Here is a 22,098-nt window from a genome sequence, read left to right as displayed (position 1 = left end):
GGCAACCACAGCTTCCAGTAGTTTACCATTTTTTTACAGGATTATTTTTTACAGTGATAGTCAGTCTCCGCACACCTTGCGTTTCATAACCAGCGACTGACGAAGCGTCTTATTAGATCAGATCAGATCAGTGTCAGTTTAAATATCTATAATAAAAGCAGAAACAAAATGAATATTAAAAGCATTAAAAGCAATATTAAAAGCAAAGTGTTTTTTTTTTTGTTTGTTTTTTTAGATTTCCCGTAGCTGTGTTCTCTCCATATTTCACGAATCTATGCAGCCTTAAGCCACTGGCTACAATGCTCTGGATCCTTCACTGCAAACCAAAAATAACTCACTCCCGCTAAACGTTTACTCTTTGAATTCTTGCACCCAGGAACAATACAAGTCGACACCACTGTGACTAAAAGAATGTTAAGAAGTTGTACCTACTCAAGCAAGGCATTTGCATTTGTATTTGTATTTTTTATTGAAAGCCCATTTTGCCAGTGGTGACTGAATTACCCTTTACCAGCCAAATTCTGAAAAATATTGTGACATTTTAATCAGCTATATACCCAAGTTCTTGTGACAAATCAGAGTTAACAGTTACAAACAGTGACTCTCTCTCACATGTAATCATAATTTCACATATTTTCAGCATCATGTGGAAATTTGACAGCTCTGAACGTAAATTCATTGCAGTTGAGACATTATCACGGCAAAACAGTATTCTGCTCAATTTCTGACTCTTTTCATGAAATGTTGATTTATTAAGATGACTCAGAAATACTGGGCAGTGCCACTGAGATGGCATACAGAACGGTACATAGAAGCAGAGTCCTCCGTGAATTCTATTGCCAAGACAAGAAGATTGTCACCATGGAAACTAATTTCATTTCTTCCTGGGGACTAGAGCAATACAGACAAGAGCAAGCTGCCTGCGCAAAGCCACTCTCCAGTAATGTCCGTTTTTCAGCCCCCACCCATAATATCACTTGGCTTTTATTTCGTGCAGCAACTGTGTGGACGGAACTGTGAAGGTAGAGTCTTACAGACCACTTTGCTGATTACACATCAAGCTGAGTGCATGTTTAGCTGTTATTCACTTTGAAATTTAGTTACTATGTAAATATGAAACACTTTAGGTGGTATGGAATAGGGAGAACCAGTATAAGTAGCCTGCATTTAGTAAGCCTCAGCGTATTTAAAATAAATTCCCTTTTTCTCATTGAATATTCTCTTTCATATAGTGCATATGTAAAATAGATTGAGAAGATTCATAATAATTTCATGTTACTCATTATTATTGTTGTTAATTGTAAATTGGGCTGTTTGATTTTAATTGATAATATATTAAAGAACCAAAAATAAACAAACTTGAGAAGATGGGGGAGTGTGATCACTTTCAAACTTATCATAAACTTGTGCACTCCCTGGCAGGCCATATCTCCGACAAATTATTTTATGTTTTGAAAGGTATGGTAAATATATTTCCATACACAGTAATGAACCACTCAAAAAACTGCAGGGTTGTTTTAACCCAAATTTGGGTCAAATATGGACAAACCCAACTGTTGGGTTAAAATTTTCATTTAAAAATTTAACCCAACAGCTGGGTATGTCTATATTTGACCCAAATTTGGAATGCAATTTACAAGAAAAATGAAGTAGGACTCAAGTAGGACTACTTGTCACAGAACCAAACATACTGCAATCAAACAGTCTCTACACCATTTGCAATTCTAAATCAAACACTTTTCTTTTTTATCCAGAGAACTTGAAAACATCCTTTTTGGGTTTGGAGCTCGCCACAGATAAAAACCAGGTGGAAAAACAGATGGAGGACAATCAATACTGAGGGTATCCATAATGAAATCAAAAGTAATATCTTTGCAGGCAAAACAGCAAAACTATTTTATTTGAGTGTTTTCTACTTTAGTAACCAAATTAAAGTCACATTACTTTAAAGTCAATGTAAAATTGAACAGTAATTACATGTTTATAAAAGATTGTAATAGTAAAACATGGAATAACATACAAAGATGAATCACAGTGTTTGGACAAGGAACCTGCTTTAGGAACATGAATAGGATCCATTTTGATTTCATTGTGACTTTAAGAGTGCTACAGACTCTTTTTAAAGCTATCATAATAAGTCATAGGCTTCATTTACTGGGGGTGTTGGACATGTCTCCAACACTTTTTGCCAGGGTCGATTTTGTCCCCACCACTTTTACCAATACAAATAAAACATCTCCAGTTAACAGCATTCGTTTCTTTTGTTTGTTAAATAACAGGAGATCTAGCACTGAAATGTGTTGTCTTCTCTCGGAAACGTGGTTCAGTCCGTTGCGGAGATTCGCTCCGGTGAAATCACAAATCAAAATGCACACAAACGTGTCCCTGTTTATCTGGGTTCTAAATCTCTCTCGTATATTTTTTTCCCCTCATCAAAACAGATAGGGCTACAACCACTGATAAACATTATATCAATTCTACGACTTATAAACATTATTGGTTTTGATGAGGGGAAAAAATATATATACGAGTGCGGATTTAGAACCCAGAACCTCCCGAGTCCCGACACACAAGGCAAAAATTCTACCTCTGGACCATCACTGTACATATGCTATTAAATGGCTTATAAACTTTATATACTCACTATACTAACAACATATTAGATCTCATTGTGCGACCAATTACACCCAAAGTACCAACACATTTTTGGTCGGACATCACATCTTTGAGCTCATTTTTATGTATGTACATCAGTAAGCTACAGGACATCGTCTTTCAAAACATGATCTACTCGAAAGTGAAAAAAAGAATGAATGCGTCATTGTACCCAGCACTTTTGAAAATGCCCTTCCAAAAACGTCTCTGTCCCCTGCACATTTCAAACCAAACTGACGCCCATGTAATAAGTTATACCAAAAACAGCATTGGGGAAGTAAATGGTTATATAATGGGTGTGTCTGTGGCTTTAAAAATTTGACAAGTAATTACAGTCTATCAACCAAAAGAGAGATTGTGCGTGCAGCAAGCAAGGATATAAACAAAACCTTGAGCCCTAATAATGATACTGTGGTCTGTTAGCTGTCAGAGAGAATGATTATTTGCCATAGCATAAATGACTATGCTAGAGCGGCGAACATACCTTGGCCCATTATTGCATGTAGCAATTATTTGAGGGGTCTCTATTCTCTCTAATCCTGCAGTCAAAGGTGAATTGAGGGGGGTACGCAGATGTTCCTGACTAGCAATCCAGGCATGAAGGTTGAGAAAGACATCTGAGGGGCCTAGTGTCACTTTCCAAAACTATTAAATGTGACCTGCAGGAGTCAGTCTTCCTGTACTTTGCTGGGACAAGATAGAGGGAGAGGCTAATGAGACTAGGCCCTGGATTAAATCCAAATAATGGCTCTGCCACAGCGCTATACATAGCCTTGACAGCTTCATTAATTTTGATGTAATGTCCGCCAAATTGGCGCATGGGGTTATAACATTTGCCTTTTACATCTGGAGGTGTGACTAGTGTTTCGCCTAGGAACTCTGCCCTTGGTTCGTATAATTTCTTCTCTTTTGTCTTAAAGGGGGACATTTATCTTAAAAACTATGTGCATATTTCCAGCTTTGACATGTGACAAAAGAAGAGATTGGGTAGCATTTAGAGTATTGAGAAATAAATGCACAGCTCTTGTACGCAGATCTAAATCTGAATATTATTTAAAAGAAACCTCACAAAATCTGAATAATCCCATAAAATTTTCGAAAACCATCAGATCACTGTGTCCCTCCACATTATCTAATGATTTTCCAGACCAAATTTTAGCAGACGATATGCTCATTAATAATAAAATGGTTATGGTAAATATTTTTAACAAGCCTTTTATTTCTTCAAGTTCTATTTTTAAAGAAACTACTGTAAGTGTTATACCAAATCCATCTCTTCGGAGAGCAGATAGTCTGACTTTTAATTTTTCTCCAATTTGTAGAAGTGAGGTCTTAAAAGGTTTAAAAAATCTAGACATCAAGAAGTCTGCAGGGCCTGATGAAATTGAGCCATATTTTTTTAAACTGGCTGCCGAGATCATTGCTGGCCCATTAGCCTATATTTTTAATTTATCGTTAGAACAAAATATTGTTCCTGATATTTGGAAATCTGCTTTGGTTGTACCCCTGCTGAAAGGCGGTGACCCAACCATTCTAAATAATTATAGACCGATTTCGAAGCTATCAGCTGTGGCTAAAATTTTAGAATCTATTGTCACCGAACAGCTAAAGGAATTTTTAAATATAAATAGTATTCTATCTAGGTTTCAGTCCGGTTTTAGAAAAAATCATAGTACAGTAACTGCTACTATGAAAGTCTTAAATGACATTACTTGCGCCCTAGATACTGGAAGATCGTGTGCTGCAATGTTTATTGATTTGACAAAAGCTTTCGATGTGGTCAATCATGATATTCTTTTGTCGCGTTTACATTGTATCGGCCTTTCTGGAACCGCATTAGGTTGGATCAGGAACTATTTAAAGAATAGGAGTCAAAGAGTGCAAATTAAAGGGTTAGTTCACCCAAAAATGAAAATTAAGTCATTAATTACTCACCCCCATGCTGTACCAACCCCGTAAGAGTTTCGTTCGTCTTCGGAACACAAATGAAGATATTTTTGATTAAATTTGAGAGCTGTATAACTAGCCCATTGGCTCCTAAGGGACTGCCTCTTGACGGCCCAGAAAGTCAATGAAGAAAATGTTTAAATATCCCAAGTGACTACCGTGGCTCAACTATATGTTTATCAAGCGACGCGAATACTTTTTGTGCGAAAAAACAAACAAAAATAACGAGTTTATTCGACTATTTTTTTCTTCCTTGTAGGCCAGAACGAGACTTCCTTATAGATTTCCACGACGCATGCGCGAGATTTGCGATCTGCGTACACCAGCTTACACCACTTCAGATCGCAATTCTCGCGCATGCGTCGTGGAAATCTATAAGGAAGTCTCGTTCTGGCCTACAAGGAAGAAAAAAAATAGTCGAATAAACTCGTTATTTTTGTTTGTTTTTTCGCACAAAAAGTATTCGCGTCGCTTGATAAACATATAGTTGAGCCACGGTAGTCACTTGGGATATTTAAACATTTTCTTCATTGACTTTTTGGGCCGTCAAGAGGCAGTCCCTTAGGAGCCAATGTGGTAGTTATACAGCTCTCAAATTTAATCAAAAATATCTTCATTTGTGTTCCGAAGACGAACGAAGGTCTTACGGGGTTGGTACAGCATGGGGGTGAGTAATTAATGACTTAATTTTCATTTTTGGGTGAACTAACCCTTTAAGGGGTCTCTTTCTGACAAGCTGACCATCGAATCTGGTGTGCCACAGGGGTCCATATTGGGTCCCCTGTTGTTTACATTATATATTAACAATCTTGGTGATAATCTATCAGATGCAAGTATCCATTTATAAGCCGATGATACCATTATCTACTGCTTTGCATCTTCTATTGAAAATTGCATTTTAAAGCTGCAGGAAGCATTTGAAGGAAGCAGTTCAGCGTAAACTATTTTCTTTAAAATTAGTCCTAAATGATAAGAAAACATAATACATGGTCTTTTCTAGGAAACAAAAGACTGATTCTCCTCCACCACCTATTTACACTTTGCAGGGTAACTCTATAGAACTGGTTTCCTCTTATAAATATCTGGGGTTTGTGTTGGAAGAGGACTTATCATTCAAGTTACATGTTAAACAACTGTTGTCTAAGTTAAGGTTACAGCTGGGGTTTTATTTTCGAAATAGTGCATGTTTCTCACAGTCGGCTAAGAGAAAGTTGGTGGAATCTACCTTCTTACCTATCTTAGATTATGGAGATGTTTTTTACAGAAATACCACTAAAGCTCTCCTAAAATCAGTAGATTATGTTTATCACTCTGCTCTAAGATTTATAACTAACTCAAAATATCACACTCATCATTGTGCGCTGTATGAGATGGTAGGTTGGCCTTCACTTCATATAAGAAGGCACAAACACTGGCTCATACTTGTATATAAGGCATTAGTCGGCCAGCTTCCCCAATATTTGAGTAGTTTATTAACTTTTAATAGTCAAGGGTATAATCTACGTTCAAGTAGATATATTCTTTTAAATGTTCCTTTAATGAAGACAGAATTTGGAAAAACTGCTTTTACTTATAGTGCATCAACTGTTTGGAATGAGATCTAAAGTTCACTGAAACTTGAAGAACTTATTTCGAAAAGTGAGTTCAAGCTACACTTAAAGGGTTAGTTCACCCCAAAATGAAAATTCTGTCAGTATTTACTCACCCTCATGTTGTTCCAACCCCGTAAGACCTTCGTTCATCTTCGGAACACAAATTAAGATATTTAAGATATTAAGATCGCTCCTGCATACAGTCCATAGGCTTCTTGAGGAACTGGCTCTTGCTGTCCTCGAAAAGTCATTAAAGACATCGTTAAAATAGTCCAAGTGACTACAGGGGCTCAATCTTAAGTTTATCAAACGACGAGAACACTTTTGTGCGCAAAAAAACAACAAAAATAACGACTTTATTTCAACTATTCACTTCCTTCTCCATAAGCCTGTAAGTCAGTTAACGTAGTGTGATTGCGTAGAGATACGTCACATGTAGGCTCACTATTGGCCGACGCTGGTCATGTGTGTGTGATGCGTGTGACGTACAATAACAGAAGCTTACGCTATTAAACTAGTATCCTGACTCGTGCAGAGGGAGAAATAAACGAATAGTTGAAATAAAGTCGTTATTTTTGTTGTTTTTTTGCGCACAAAAGTGTTCTCGTCGTTTGATAAACTTAAGATTGAGCCCCTGTAGTCACTTGGACTATTTTAACGATGTCTTTAATGACTTTTCGAGGACAGCAAGAGCCAGTCCCTCAAGAAGCCTATGGACTGTATGCAGGAGCGATCTTAATATCTTAAATATCTTAATTTGTGTTCCGAAGATGAACGAAGGTCTTACGGGGTTGGAACAACATGAGGGTGAGTAAATACTGACAGAATTTTCATTTTGGGGTGAACTAACCCTTTAAACAAATCATTCAAATCTGTCTGCACTTGCTCTTAACATTTAATTTTGTATTATTTTTGTACATGTTCGTGTTGTGTGTTATGTTTTATGTATTTATGTATATTGTGTGCTGCTATTTTGGCCAGGGCTCACTTGTACATGAGATATTTATCTCAATGTGACTATTTCCCTGGTTAAATAAAGGTTTAATAAAAAAAAAAAAAAATAGCTGATCAATGGACTCTTTAATGCCAGATGTGGTTTCAGTATTTGTATGGTTGACCGTCATCTATGGAATTGCAGCTCAACATCTGTCATATTCCTTGTCAATTGCTCACAGATATTGCTGGATTTAGCATGGATGAGTACAAAACCACAATTGTTCATGCTAAGACATTTCTGAAATTAACAATTGTTTTTGAGAAATAACATCCCAGGTGAAAAAGACGTTGTATTAAATGTATTAAAAATATATTTGAAATACAAATAGTGTGTTTATAATACATTTGTATTTACAACATGCTTATTTAAAGTGTACTAAAAATGTATTTTATTGCATTTTAGTATATTTCTAAAAAGTATACTAGAAGTACATTGGTAATAAATATATATTTAATTACACTTTTAAGAAATATACTATAGAAAAGCATACTTTTAATGTATTTATAAAAAGTATATTAGTAATATATTGGTAATAAATGTATGCTTTATTATATTTTTAATAAATATGCTAATGATAATTATACTTTAAATGTATTTCTAAAAAGTATATTAGAAGTACATTGGTAATAAATATATGTTTAAATACACTTTTAAGAAATACACTATAGAAAAGCATACTTTTAATGTATTTCTAAAAAAGTATATTATTAGTACATTGGTAATAAATGTGTGCTTAATTATATTTTTAATAAATATGCTAATGACAATCATGCTTTAAATATGTTTCTAAAAAGTGTACTAGAAGTACATTGGTATTTAATTACATTTTTAAGAAATATGCTAAATACAAACATATTTTAATTATATTTAAAAATGTTTTACTAGAAACGCAATGATAATAAATATACACTTAATTACACTTTTAGAAATATGCTAAAAACAAACATAGTTTTAGTGAAGTTTTAGTGTATTTACAGAAAGCATACTTGTTGCTAAATTAAAGTATTTTTGTGTTCACTTCAAGTTTAAAAATTCAAGTCCCTTTAATTCCCTTCCTAACATGAAGGCAATTAAACATGTATCGAAATTAATTGTATATTTCTACAAAGACTAGAAGTAGCACTTTAATTATAAATATGTGCTCAGTTAAGCTTTTAAGAAATATACCAAAAACTACCACACTTTTTGTAATACTACCAACACTTAACTCAATGCATATGTATTTCACACTTTATATTATGTGTTTTAGGTTTAACTTTTTTAAATTAATTTGTTATAATTATGAAAAGGACTAAAATTTGACTAACAAGTAATGCACTTCTATACTTCTGCATTAATTAATCAAATAGTCTTTTCCACAAAACAAGTGAATACCAGTACTTGCACACATCAACATAAAAGATCAGGTGTACATACTAGAAAAACAAAATACATTTCTTAAAGCTTGACTCTTACATTTGTTTAGTCAAAATGAATAAAAAAACTTGTTATAAAGCATGTTAGGTTTATATTAACAGAGTTGTTTCTTTTTTGTGGATGTTAGTTAATATTTCCAGTTGCATTCATTTGGACCAATCAGAGCCAATCTTTTCAAAACAAGCTTGCCGGCAATCGTCCAATCACACACTGCCATTTGAACTTACATGTTGGGCGGGGCGCGGACAACGGATACTGACTGTCTGTGGTATTCCATTATAGCTTCGGATATCTCAACAGAAATCATGTATTTTCCAAATTTTGCTTTGTTATTTCACTGACTCGGACCTAGTGAATGTGGATAGCACCGATCTAATATTAAGAGAACACACGAGCAGATTACCAGGTCGTCAGCTCCCGCGAACAATTTAGCAGTGAAGAGGACAACGCAGAGCTGCGCCGCCACGACATGGACAGAGCAAGATACTGCCAGAAAAGATCTTACTTCTTGGTGGTAAGTTTATTAGTTTAAGTGATTAGTGTAATTGGTTTTATTCTCACTTTGGGTTTAGAAAATATTTTCAGAAGTTGATGACGATGTTCTGTGGATTACTGGCGTTTCTGTTGATTTGACACTAAAGCGAGTTAACGTCTATCCATTGACGTCTATCAACTTAATTGTTATAGATCAATTATATACAGACAGTGACATAATATAAAAACATTGCACACTGTGTTTTCAGAAAAAAGGTTATTAATGGTGATTACACGACAGGCTTGATTGTCCCTAAGTAACTTCTTGTGTTTTAAATATTATAATATATTTTAAGCTCTAATAAAACTTTCACATTTGTGATATTTAATTCATAGTAAAATCTAATTAATTATTAGTAGGCTGTCAGTTTTCATGTCAATTCGATAAATAAATTAAGTTGTAATCACCAACTATAAGCTTTCATAAAACCAATTATTAAATATATTGCACTGAGAAATTAAAACGATGTTAAATAATGAAATGAGAGTTTTTATATTTAATATTTAGCCTAACCAAGGAATTTGCACATTGCAAAGACATTTTTTTATATTAAACCTAACCGTGAGTAGATGAGGTCAAGTCGAGTAAGTAGTAGTTGATCCTCTTGATTTGTATAACAACAAATCAATGAATAACAACAAAAACAGTCAATAGTGTGTCATGTAGCAGCTAAGTAGCTAAGTGACCTATTATTATATATTAACACGTATTTGAAAAATTGCGTCCCCCGGCCCCCGCATGAATATGTATTTTGCCTGATTATGCATTGAATTATGCAATCGCATAATCGTATTTTTCTCTAGGGACTGATTTATATGATTTTATGTGTGGTATTCAGCTTTTTTACATTTAATCAAGTCGTTATCAGCTGTCACCAACTTGTAACTTTCAATAGAATGTTCTGTCTTTATTAATAATGAATAATTACTTCAATAATAGCGTGGAAGTTACAGTAATGGTTCATTAAATATGTTTTACCATTTAAACAAAATACAAATTATATATGAAGAACACAAACTAGTGTTTGTTCTGCCCTAACTTTCTATAACATGCAACTTTATTTTTTTTTGTAGAGCTTCCAGGGATACTATCATCTCTCAAAGAGGCCCTGGAGTCCATGAAACGAGGTTCATTCAGCTCAAGCCCAAGATCATCTGAGCTGTGTCTTCCTGAAACCTCAGACATGGTAAGAAAATTCTTTATGATAAAGAAAAATCCTATTTGTTATAATAATTATATCTGACTTTTGTGCATTAATACTTCAGTAAGTGTTCTGAATTAAGTAACAAAGTGACAGCTTTTTATTAGAATTATAAATGAACAAGTTTATACTAATGCTTGTTTTTTTTATTCTTTCCAGATTTCCCTCGGTGGTTCTGATGTCCCCAAAAGAGTCTATGGCAGACTGAACAAGTCACGAACTTCTCTTTTTACTCACGACTTGGCCACTTTACTTTTTGCTATTGTATTTCACTTTGTTTGACTTAAAGGATTAGTTCACTTAAAAAAAAAAAAAAAACTTTTGCTGATAACTTACCCACCCCCATGCCAAGATATCCATGTCATTCTTTCTTCAGTTGAAAAGAAATTAAGGTTTTTGATGAAAACATTTCAGGATTTTCTCCATATGGACTTCATTGGGAACCAAACGGTTCAAGGTCCAAAAGGCAGTTTCTGTGCAAACTGTTCAAAGGGCTTTAAACGATTCCAGACGATGAATAACAGTCTTATCAAGCGAAACGATCGGTCATTTAAAAAAAAAAAAAATCAACGTTTAAGTTTTATAAGCTCAAATGGTCGCCATGCTCTGTTCTGTTATGCATGTTCATAACTCTCCTATTCAAACTCGTTCATCAAAATTAACAAATCTTTTTCTGAGTCATTAGGTTCATTCAACGAACGAAATGAATGAATTGACTTGAAAAAAGATTTGTCAGGGCTGCCAACTCTCAAGCATTCAGCACGAGACTCTCGCGATTGAGCAATTCTCATGCTTTCACGACAAATTGACTGTTAGCCATTGGACCTTGAACCGTTTTGTTCCCAGTGAAGTCCATTATATGGAGAAAAATCCTGGAATGTTTTCATCAAACCTTAATTCCTTTTCGACTGAAAAAAAGAAAGACATGGACATCTTGGAAGACATAGGGGTGAGTAAATTATCAGCAAAAGTTTTTTTTTAAAAGTGAACTACTCCTTTCAGTTAGTTTATTTATTTATTTATTTATTTTTTGTTCTGTTTAATACCTCTGCAAATCAATGCATTTTATGTTAATGTATTTTGTTTAGTTTTCATAATGCTTTACTGATGTAGTGCATTAAAGTTTATCTTTCAAAGAGTGTTTGTGTGTTTTGTAGAAATATTTTTTTACTGGGTTTTGTTGAATTAAAATGTTTAACTGTATTTTTAATACATTAAAATATATTATTTTTATATTAAATGGTTTTTGGAAAAAATATATTTTTAATATGTTAATAGTGGGTCCTATAGTGTTCTACAAATACATTATTAATAAGCTGAAATTATATTTAAAATATACTTAGAACGCATTAATGTGAAGCTAAAATATACTAATGCTGTATTTCTAAAATCGATTTAAAGTGTATTAAAATACACTTTAAATAAGTGCTATTATATTACATTAAATGTACTTAAAATGGTTCCATTTTAGCACAATTTAATATAATAAAATATATTACTATTACCTTAAAATTGAACTTAAATACATATTAAAGTACACTTAATATACTTGAAGTTGTTTCAATTTAGCACATTTAATACATATTTAATACGGTGCACTTAAAATACATTAAGTATATCAAAATAAGTACAATTTAAATACATTTCCTTTTCACCTGGGATAACCCATAGTAAACATTCGTAATCATAACCCACATTAGAGATGGGCCCTATTTTAATGATCTAAGTGCATGGTCTAAAGCGCACGGGGCAAGTGCACCAAGTGCACGGCGCGGCGCGACCGGTCCGAATCCACTTTTTCTAGTTTAACGAAGGGGAAAATGGTCGGCGCGACCGGTGCATGGTTTAAAAGGGTTGTCCCTATTCTCTATAGGCACATATTACTAATGTGCTCTTTAAATAAAAAAAAATAAATAAATAAAAAATTAATTGTTTCAGTTGGTCAATGGCACAGTCTATTTCAGTTTACTCATATTAGCAAAGCACCAACAATGCACCTGATCACACCTCGTTTTCAGACCAGCAGCCATGGGCGCTCAAATGGGCGCAAATACATTTGGTTTTAAACAACGTGGCTCAGGACATGAAAATGATAACTGCGTCAGCCTGAAAATAACAAAAAAACATTTGCATTGTGCCAAGTGTATGATAGGGCCTACGAATTTGTGTTGTAAGTCTTACAATTTCTAGATTCATGAAAACTAAATTTTGTAAACTTATAAATGCTATGTCCACAGATCCACTGAACGAATGTTTCATTAGAATTAAAGTCACAAAAAATTTTGATCATTTTTAAAAAGTCTCACCCCACCATTTTTTTCTTCATATTCCTTCTATCAAGTCAAGTCAAGTCACTTTTATTTATATAGCGCTTTCTACAATACAGATTGTATTAAAGCAGCTCCACAGTGATAACATGAAAATAATAAAACACAGATCAATAATATTGTTGAAAATTAAATGTCCCCAACTAAGCAAGCCAAAAGCCAAGGCAACAGTGGCAAAGAACCAAAACATCGGGTGACTGAATGCCTGGGAGAACACTTTGGGAGAATCCAGGCTCAGTCGGGGGCCAGTTCTCCTCTGGCCAACGTAGGAACAGTGTGATTCGGGTAGCATAACAAAACAAATTGGATCGAAACATTATTTGAAACATTATAAACAGTATTTGTCCTTCTATCTGTAAAATGATTTCAGATTATAGAGGTACAGAACAAATTGCAGACAGCATTTCATCTGAATCTTCTCAAACAGGGCAGCAGTTAAGTTAAGTTAAAATGCAAGCCACAGCCTGCATGTAAATTTTGGGTATTGAAAGTGAAATACCAGAACATGCTGGACTCATAACAATTAGATGCAAAGAAATATTAATCATTTCCTTCTGCATATCCAGGACTGACATTGTAGAGATTCCAGTATTGTTATTGTAATTTTGAAGTAGGTAAGTTTGTAAGCTTTAGCTCTCTGATTGTTGGTCCAGATATGAAATTACAGAGATCCAAACAATTGTAAGGAAATAGGAGTCTAATTTAAAATGACAATCAAACTGACCAATATCGATAGCTGTCAACCCTCCCGTTTTTTCTGGGTTTCTCACGTATTTTACCTCTGTTCCCGCTGTCTTCCCGTTTTAGTATTTTCCCGTAAAATATCCCGTATTTTTACGCTCTGATTGTGTGAGACATAGAAGCTCGGACATATTCGGCTTGAAGTCGTTCATACTCGGATGCAGCGCAGTGCGCGCTGGTCGGAGACACACTGGCTGGGGCCTAAAGTTTGCCAAGAAAACATCCCCCACTCCATTACAGCACCACCACCAGCCTGCACAGTGTTAACAAGGCATGATGGATCCATGTTCTCATTCTGTCTATGCCAAATTCTGTCTTCAACTGTCCAATTTTGGTGAGCTCTTGCAAATTTTAGCCTCTTTTTCCTATTTGTAGTGGAGATGTTGTAGTCCATCCGCCTCAAGGTTGTGCGTGTTGTGGCTTCACAAATGCTTCACAAATGCTTTGCTGCATACCTGCATGCATTTTCGCCCACTGGACTGCCGCTACATGTTTTTTTTCCCTTTTCACACCAGTCTTTGTGAACCCTAAAAATGGTTGTGCATGAAAATCCCAGTTAACTGAGATGGGGTGCGTTTCCCGAAAGCATCGTTAGCCAACTATGGTCGCAAGTTCCGTTGTTGCCAATAGACGCTTTCATCAGACACGTTGCCATGGTGATGAGCTGGCCCAAAGTTAACTTCCGTTCTGTTCGTTTATTAGTGTTTACTGGATAATATGGCATTGACTACAAATGCAGTGAGAGTTAAGGTGATGAACAGGTTGTTGAGCTGTGGGGTGCAACCTGACCTAGGGAGCAAGCACAATTGTTAAAAATCAAAATGTCAAGGTTTTCTATGAGGGAGACGGCGGTATTAAAATAGCCTATCTATGTTTATCTGAGTGATAAGCGGTACAGTGTTTGTGTTTCCCATACATTTATTAGTGGCAGCCCACCACATTACCAGCGCTGACCGCCACATATTGATTTCCGTGTTTTTAACAATTTAAGATGGGAAAAGTTGTAATTGACTGCAGAGTTGTTGCGTGCAGCGCATATTCGCACGCTCTCTCTCTCTCTCTCTCTCTCTCTCTCTCTCTCTCTCTCTCTCTCTCTCTCTCTCTCTCTCTCTCTCTCTCTCGCAAACACATTGACAGCGGAACAGTCTGTGTATTGAATGGTTAGTATCATAAACAGCGCTGCACAGATCCATCCAACATGCTGTCAATGTGGAGACCCACCTTAAAAAAAGGTTAGCAAGCAAGAAGCCTAGCTAATAAGGAGAGCTATGTTAACCTTATCAAACCCCGTCGCGCTCGCCACAGTTTTTTTAACACTGCGGTAAATCAGACACGTCGGTAGAAAAACATCTTGTCTCCAATTTTTGTTCAACGGGTCTGGTAGTGTCACATTTCAGTTCGGCCAGGTAAAATTTATTTTCTTTGACTGGCAAGAAATACCAGCTACCAGGTTATTTACTTGTTATGGATTGTCTCCGCAAGTCTGCCGGAAGTTAAGTTTGGGCCAGAATAATGCACATGCGCAGTACTGTTTGTTTATGTTGTCACTGCTGAAAGCGTCTATAGAGTTCAATGGAAATTGCGACCAACTTGCGACCATAGTTGGCTAACGATGCTTTCGGGAAACGCACCCCAGATTGATCTGACATTCAGTTTGGAGTTCAGGAGATTGTCTTGACCAGGACCACACCCATAAATACCCCTAAAGGATTACCAGAAACACCTGTTCAACACCTGTTAGCCCAATAATCCTTTAGGTAAGTGTATTATCCGCACCATTTTCAAAATGAACTTAATGAAAATTAGAGTTAATTGGCAAAGGAAGAACTACACTAAGGCTCAATCCCAATTCACCCATGGCCCTACCCCTTGTTTTCGAGTGTACCTCTTGGCCCTTAAAATGGAGCTATAAGGGCCAAGGAGTTGAAATATTCACCTACGAAATGGAACAACCCTTCAACGGTACTGCGACCTGTGTCTATGCTGGGTCAGTGTGTAGTATAATTTTTATAAATTGGTATCAATTTTAACAATGTCTATTATAGCAAGTGTGTACACTGTATTTATTAGGACTGACGAAATATATCTGTTTTACGTTTTTTTATATTTGTATTGTTCATTGTAATCTTTTATTGTTGTTCATTTTAGGTAGACAATTTTAAGATCTGTCCAGGGACAACAGATGAAAAATAGCCTTTTGGCTAATTCTGGTGCATTTACAGTAATGTCAATTGATGTACATTGTCCCTGTCAAATAACTAACTAAATAAATAAATAAATGAACCCGATACGTCATCAGTCGTCGGCGATGGCTCTGCGGTTACAGAGTTTTTACAGGATTTCTCCATGACATCAACTGACAATCAGCGCAGCTGCTCTTAACTTTGAATAAACATGATGATAATAACATCCCTTCCTCGAAATGTATGTCTTTTCTGATCGGAAAGGTAATTTATTATACCAATTACATTATTACATTATTATATTATATTATATTATATTAATTTCTTAATTTAAACGACTATAGTGTTATTATAAGAGTAAATAAAGTGCGTGGTGGAATCATCTGACGCTAAATTTAAATGTTTAACCGTTTGCGAACCATCTCGCTGGTGATTTCCCATGCATTCTGTTAACTTTCTCTTAGCCCTCCGTTTGGAGTGTGCCTCTGAAAAATCTCCGTTTCGAGGGCTATGTAGCCCTACCCCTTCGCCCTACCCCTCGATCTCAACAAGAATCGGGACACCTATATACCCCCATACGTGAACGCGCAAAACGGAGGGGTAGGGCTAAGGGGAAGGGCTAAGGGGTGAATTGGGATTGAGCCTAACCGTTTCAACCCTAGCAATTGCAAATAATACCCCAGGATGACAGCATTAACAAAGAAGCAAAAGCTTTAATGCAATTTTTTACTGTTTAGTAAAGTTATTTACAATCTGATAGGCCACTGTGCCAACTGATTTCATTCTGCCTGCTGCTGTTAGTGTTTAGTACTATATATGTTAAGCTTTATTTGAGAAAAGTCATTTTAGCAGAATTACTCAAGCACACCTGGCTGCAGCCTTCCGAAAGAGGTGGGGCTACACCTGCACCATAACTTGTCTTAATGGTTAGTGAAAAAAAATAATAATGATGTCGAGTCAGTGCCTCGATTCAGCCCTACAAGCTATGTCTTTTGATTAATTTGATTAACTACAATGTTTAATTACAATAATAGATTAATTTATGTTATTAATGAATATTTGTCAAAGGAGACATTAAGTAGTTTTGAAAATAACATTGCCCTCAAACTTCATTCACTATAGCAGTGCATTAAACTTGTTTTTAGTGACTTATTTAAAGGGTTTTGGATTTTGGGATCAAATAAATTGTACATTTTTCAAGTGAAAACTTAGGGGAAGGTCTGGTCCAGTTGTCACAGTTCACAGTTGTCTTTGATGATGTGTTGTCTTTGGTGCAGTAACTGTTTTTAAGTATTGTTTGCTTTTGCTTTGTCATCACAGAAACATTGCACAAACCCTGTCCCCTGGGCCTGAATCCTGTGTCAACAATATTTTTATAGACTATTTAACTCTTTCCCCGCCAGCGTTTTAAAAAAAAGTTGCCAGCCACCGCCAGGGTTTTTGACGATTTTCGCTAAATTTGAATGCCCCGCTGAATATTTTCTTCCATGAATATATAAAGATGATATATATAAAAATAAAGATCTGAGCCTCTGCTTTTAGGCAAAAAAAACGTTTTTATTTTATCTTCATCTGTTATTTTTTTATTGCCTCTTGAACAGAGGTAGGTTTTGTCAAAAACACAACATTTTGGACAAAAAACTGAGAAAAAGGTATTTTTATCAAACAAGTGCATTTAAAAGCAGAATACATTCAGATGTTGTTTCCTTCATATATAAAACTTTCCAAAATAAATTAAAAACATAAAATAAATGTAAAATATATCAAATTTCCCAGGATGTAAGGGAAATGTAATTTTTGCAATAAAACTTCTGCCTCTGCCTCTCTGTGTTCTACCTGTGAATAATGATTGGAATTACAATAAACAAGCCTAGACACACACACACACACACACACACACACACACACACACACACACACATACACACACACACAAATACATATTACAATGTGGTAAATGTGCACAAAGAGAGAAATAATTTGACAATTACACCTTCATATTTAGACAGCCACACATAAATGCCTGCACACACACATAAATATTATAGTGTCATAATATTATACGATCTATCTGCGGCACGTCCATGGCTAGAACTTTCTGTGACAACATGTGCATCTCTCTCACTGACTACTTCGTCCCGATCAGATTCAGAATTATCAAATAAAGAGTGATCGGACTCCGAGTCCATTAACCTCCAGTACTTCAGCCATATACCTCTGCATTGTCTGTCTGATTCATTCTCACTACTCCACTTTTTGAGACGATTGCAATCTGTTTCTCTGATCAAAGAGTTGCGCACTCATTCAGGACATGCGCGCGGGTCTTCCTTACCGTATACCACCTAAAACACGGATACCCGGAAAATTCCGTGTTTGGCGCAGATGCGTTTTTTCATTAAACACGGAAAATTCCGTGTTTGGCGGGGACTTCACATGATAAATTTTACAAATTTGTTTACATTATGTTCCGTTGTTTAATAGGTACAACAATAACCTTTCTAATGGAGGATGATAACCTTTATTTTCATGAACAAAAGTACCGTAACACTTTCAATATTCCAAACATTTCCTATGCATTCTAATGCTATCATATAGAACCTACTACACATTATACACATTGTATACATTTTCTAAAAACTCTAAAGGCCTGTTCACGTCACCAACAATGAAAACTGATTAAGCTCACAATCTGATTCCTATTTTTGTGTCCATTGGGTAGTGGTAAGTCATTCCACCTGCTGAAAGCTCTCTATGGCATCTAACTGAGATTAGTAAGGTTGGTGTATTGTTTACTGTAAGCTTAATAAAAAAATATGATATAATTTCCCATGGATGTTAGTTCATAGGATAGAATAACTTACGTGGGATCAAGTACAGGCACCAATGCATATCATGGCTATCATATAACATTTTGATGTGCATATTATAGAGGTAATAATTGTGTGTGTTGTGTGTGTGTTGTTGTGCACAAAATTGTGTTATCTTTTAATGTGAAAATGCAGAAAGTTTTCTGTGATGGGTAAGTATAAGGCAGAGATTCTCAAAGCGTCACCCTTGGTTATGATTGTGTTACAGGGGCAGGGCTGTGCAGGTACACAAGAAAAAGTGGTAACACTTTAGAATACGGTTCCTTCGTTAATCAATAACTACACAAGAACCAATGAGTAACACAATATTAACAATCTAGTAACTTTTATTAACTAACAAGAAACTCTGATTAACGAACTAGTAAGTAATAGCGCACAGATGAAAGTGGTAGTTCACTATTAACTAATCAATAACTTCTATTTTTTAATACTTCCCAGAGAACTACTGAAAAAGTTTATTAATAATCTAGTAACTACTATTAACTAAAAGAAACGTCTCGGTTACGTATGTAACCCTCGTTCCCTGAGTAGGGAACGGAGACGTTACGTCAGAAGTGACGGAGATTGGGGGATTTCGCATAGAAAGCCAATCCTCTTCGAGTATTAAAACACGAGCCAATGGCATGCAATGCCTTGGGGCTGCGGAAATTTGCATAGCGTACTCCGCCCTACTCCGTGAGTATAAAAGGAGGAAGTGAACGCAACCGCAGTATGTCTTCGCTGAGGAGCCAAGACTGAACTCGGCCTCTACCCAGCGATACAGCAGAAGTGGCAGGGAGACGTAACGTCTCCGTTCCCTACTCAGGGAACGAGGGTTACATACGTAACCGAGACGTTCCCTTTCGTAGTCACTTCGAGTTACGTCAGAAGTGACGGAGATTGGGGGTCTGTGCCATCACGCCAACTTCAGGCTGTCTTCCAGTGCCCTGCGAAAGTCTAACCCCCGAGCCTTACCTGTTTTCCTTAGGGGATCCGACTTAGACACAGGATTACCAAGGTACACTGGGAAACATATCCCGAAGGGGACATGCTACCAGCTGCCTACCGAAGGGAGGACTTACGAATACACATATGGCCACATAGGAACACATATGGAATCACTGGAGCACCAACCGCAGGTGGCTACTAATTTCAGCTCCAGGGGTGGCAGATGGCTTGCCAAGGGAAGACACATGCTCAGAGAGGCTTACAGTGGATAATACACATGAGACGGTTACCAAGGGGGAACCGTACGCATGGAGGCACCTAGCCAGCATCCAGAGCCACAGCAGTGGTGCCCGCATCGTCGGTGCTGGAGGACTCAAGGCTTCAATGGAAGAACTGAGGAAATATCGCACTTATCCAGTCCGGGGAGTGGAGTGGCGAGCAAGCGAAGACACCTGAGCGGATCCAGAACTGGCCGAAACGAGTACGTGAGAGGATACCGGCTCAATTCGCAGATTATAGAATCTGGCGAAGGTGTTGGGTGTCGCCCAGCCTGCAGCTCTGCAGATGTCTGTTAGCGAGGCACCGTGCGCTAAAGCCCAAGAGGAGGCCACACTCCGAGTGGAATGGGCCGTCACACCAAGGGGGCACGGAAGGCCTTGCTGCTGGTAAGACAAAGCAATGGCATCCACAATCCAGTGGGACAGCCGTTGCTTTGAGAGAGCCCTTCCCTTCTGGCTCCCTCCATGACAGACAAAGAGCTGGTCTGAGGTCCTGAAACACTGCGTTCTGTCGACATAGGTGCGGAGAGCACGTACCGGACAGAGCAGTGCCAAGGCTGGGTCTGCCTCCTCCGGGGGCAGCGCTTGCAGGTTCACCACCTGGTCCCGGAAGGGAGTGGTGGGAACCTTGGGCACATAACCAGGCCGGGGTCTCAGGATCACGTGAGAGTAAGCCGGCCCGAACTCCAGGCACGCTTCGTCAACGGAGAATGCGTGCAGGTCCCCCACCCTCTTGATGGAGGCCAATGCAACCAGGAGTGCTGTCTTCATGGACAGAAACTTTAACTCTACCGATTGCAAAGGCTCAAAGGGATGCCTCTGCAGAGCATTTAAAACTACCGAGAGGTCCCAAGAGGGTACGAGGGGAGGACGAGGCGGATGCAGCCTCCTCGCTCCCCTCAGGAACCTGATGACCAGGTCGTGCTTCCCTAAGGACTTACCTTCCACTGCTTCATGAGAAGCGGCAATGGCCGCGACGTAAACCTTAAGGGTGGAGGGCGACAGCCTGCGCTCCAACCCTTCTTGCAGGAAGGAAAGCACGACACTGATCGAACATCTCCGGGGGTCTTCTCCGCGAGAAGAGCACCAATTGACGAAGAGGTTCCACTTCAACGCATAAAGGTGTCTCGTGGACGACGCTCTTGCGGAAGTGATGGTTGCCGCCACCGCAGGTGGCAGCGAACTCAAACCTGCCTCGTCCCGTCCAGGAGCCACACGTGCAGCCTCCAAAGATCGGGACGAGGGTGCCACAGAGTGCCCCGTCTCTGAGAGAGTAGGTCTTGTCTCAGAGGAATAGGCCAAGGAGGTGCTGTCGCGAGGAGCATGAGATCGGAGAACCACGTCTTGGTGGGCCAGTAGGGGGCTACCAGCAAGACCTGCTCCTCGTCCTCCTTGATCTTGCACAACACCCGTGCAAGGAGGCTCACTGGGGGAAACGCATACTTGCGTGGGCCCCGTGGCCAGCTGTGCGCCAGCGCATCCGAGCCGAGAGTGCCGCGGGTCAGAGAATAAAACTGGGCGCAGTGGGACGAGTCCCGAGAGGCGAACAGGTCTATCTGTGCCTCCCCGAACTCGTCCCAAATCAGCTGGACCGACTGGGGATGGAGTCGCCACTCGCCGGAGAGGGGACGGACCCGGGACAGCTCGTCGGCCGCCCAGTTCCGGTCTCCAGGAATGTACACTGCACGAAGGGACCTCAGGTGCTTCTGACTCCATATCAAGAGGTGGCGGGCGAGCTGCGACAACTGGCGTGAGCGTAGACCCCCCTGGTGGTTGATGTACGCTACTGCCGTAGTGTTGTCTGAGCGGACAAGCACATGCTGGCCCTTGAGTAACGCTCGGAAGCGGTGTAGGGCGAGCCGTACTGCCAACAGCTCGAGGCAATTGATGTGCATGAGGCGCTGGGCTCCTGTCCAGGAACCGGCGGCTGCATGCCCATTGCACATGGCACCCCAACCCGTGGTAGATGCATCCGTGGAGACAACGAGATGCCTGGAAACTCGCTGAATAGGGACGCCGGTCCGTAAGAAGCTGAGGTTCGACCACGGGAAGAAGGTTCGCCGGCATGCCGGAGTCACTGGGACTCGGAGCGAGCCGCGATGCCATGCCCACCTCGGGACTCGATCGCGAAGCCACAGCTGAAGCGGTCTCATATGAAGCAAACCGAGCGGCGTTGCCGCGGCCGCGGATGCCATATGCCCCAGGAGCCTCTGAAATAGTTTCAGTGGAACCGCACTCTTGCCCTCGAACTGTCGAAGACAAGTCAGCAGTGAGTGCGCGCGCTCGTTCGTGAGCTGCGCGGACATGGCGACCGAGTCTATCTCCACGCCGAGAAAAGAGATCCTCTGCACGGGGCAAAGTTTGCTCTTCTCCCGGTTGACCCGAAGGCCCAGACGGGCTAGGTGCCGGAGCACCAGGTCTCTGTGTTCGCA

At 38.6% G+C, this 22,098-nt stretch overlaps 1 protein-coding gene and 1 long non-coding RNA gene across 3 annotated transcripts in view; one reads left to right on the top strand and one right to left on the bottom strand.

Annotated features, from left to right (window-relative positions):
* The window catches only part of csmd1b (CUB and Sushi multiple domains 1b), a 756,823-nt gene that overhangs the window by 613,286 nt on the left and 121,439 nt on the right, over positions 1-22,098 (bottom strand). The gene's annotated exons all lie outside the window — the stretch shown is intronic.
* LOC148977219 (uncharacterized) lies at positions 8,633-11,246 on the top strand. The gene is made up of 3 exons (XR_016145597.1): positions 8,633-9,121; positions 10,216-10,328; positions 10,503-11,246. It is a non-coding gene; the product is annotated as an uncharacterized LOC148977219 (long non-coding RNA).

The sequence above is a fragment of the Pimephales promelas genome, chromosome 11, assembly GCF_988280905.1.
Source record: "Pimephales promelas chromosome 11, fPimPro1.hap1.1, whole genome shotgun sequence".
NCBI lineage: Eukaryota > Metazoa > Chordata > Actinopteri > Cypriniformes > Leuciscidae > Pimephales > Pimephales promelas.
The sequence above is the reverse complement of the archived record's forward strand: the minus strand, read 5'-3'. Positions and strand labels throughout refer to the sequence as shown.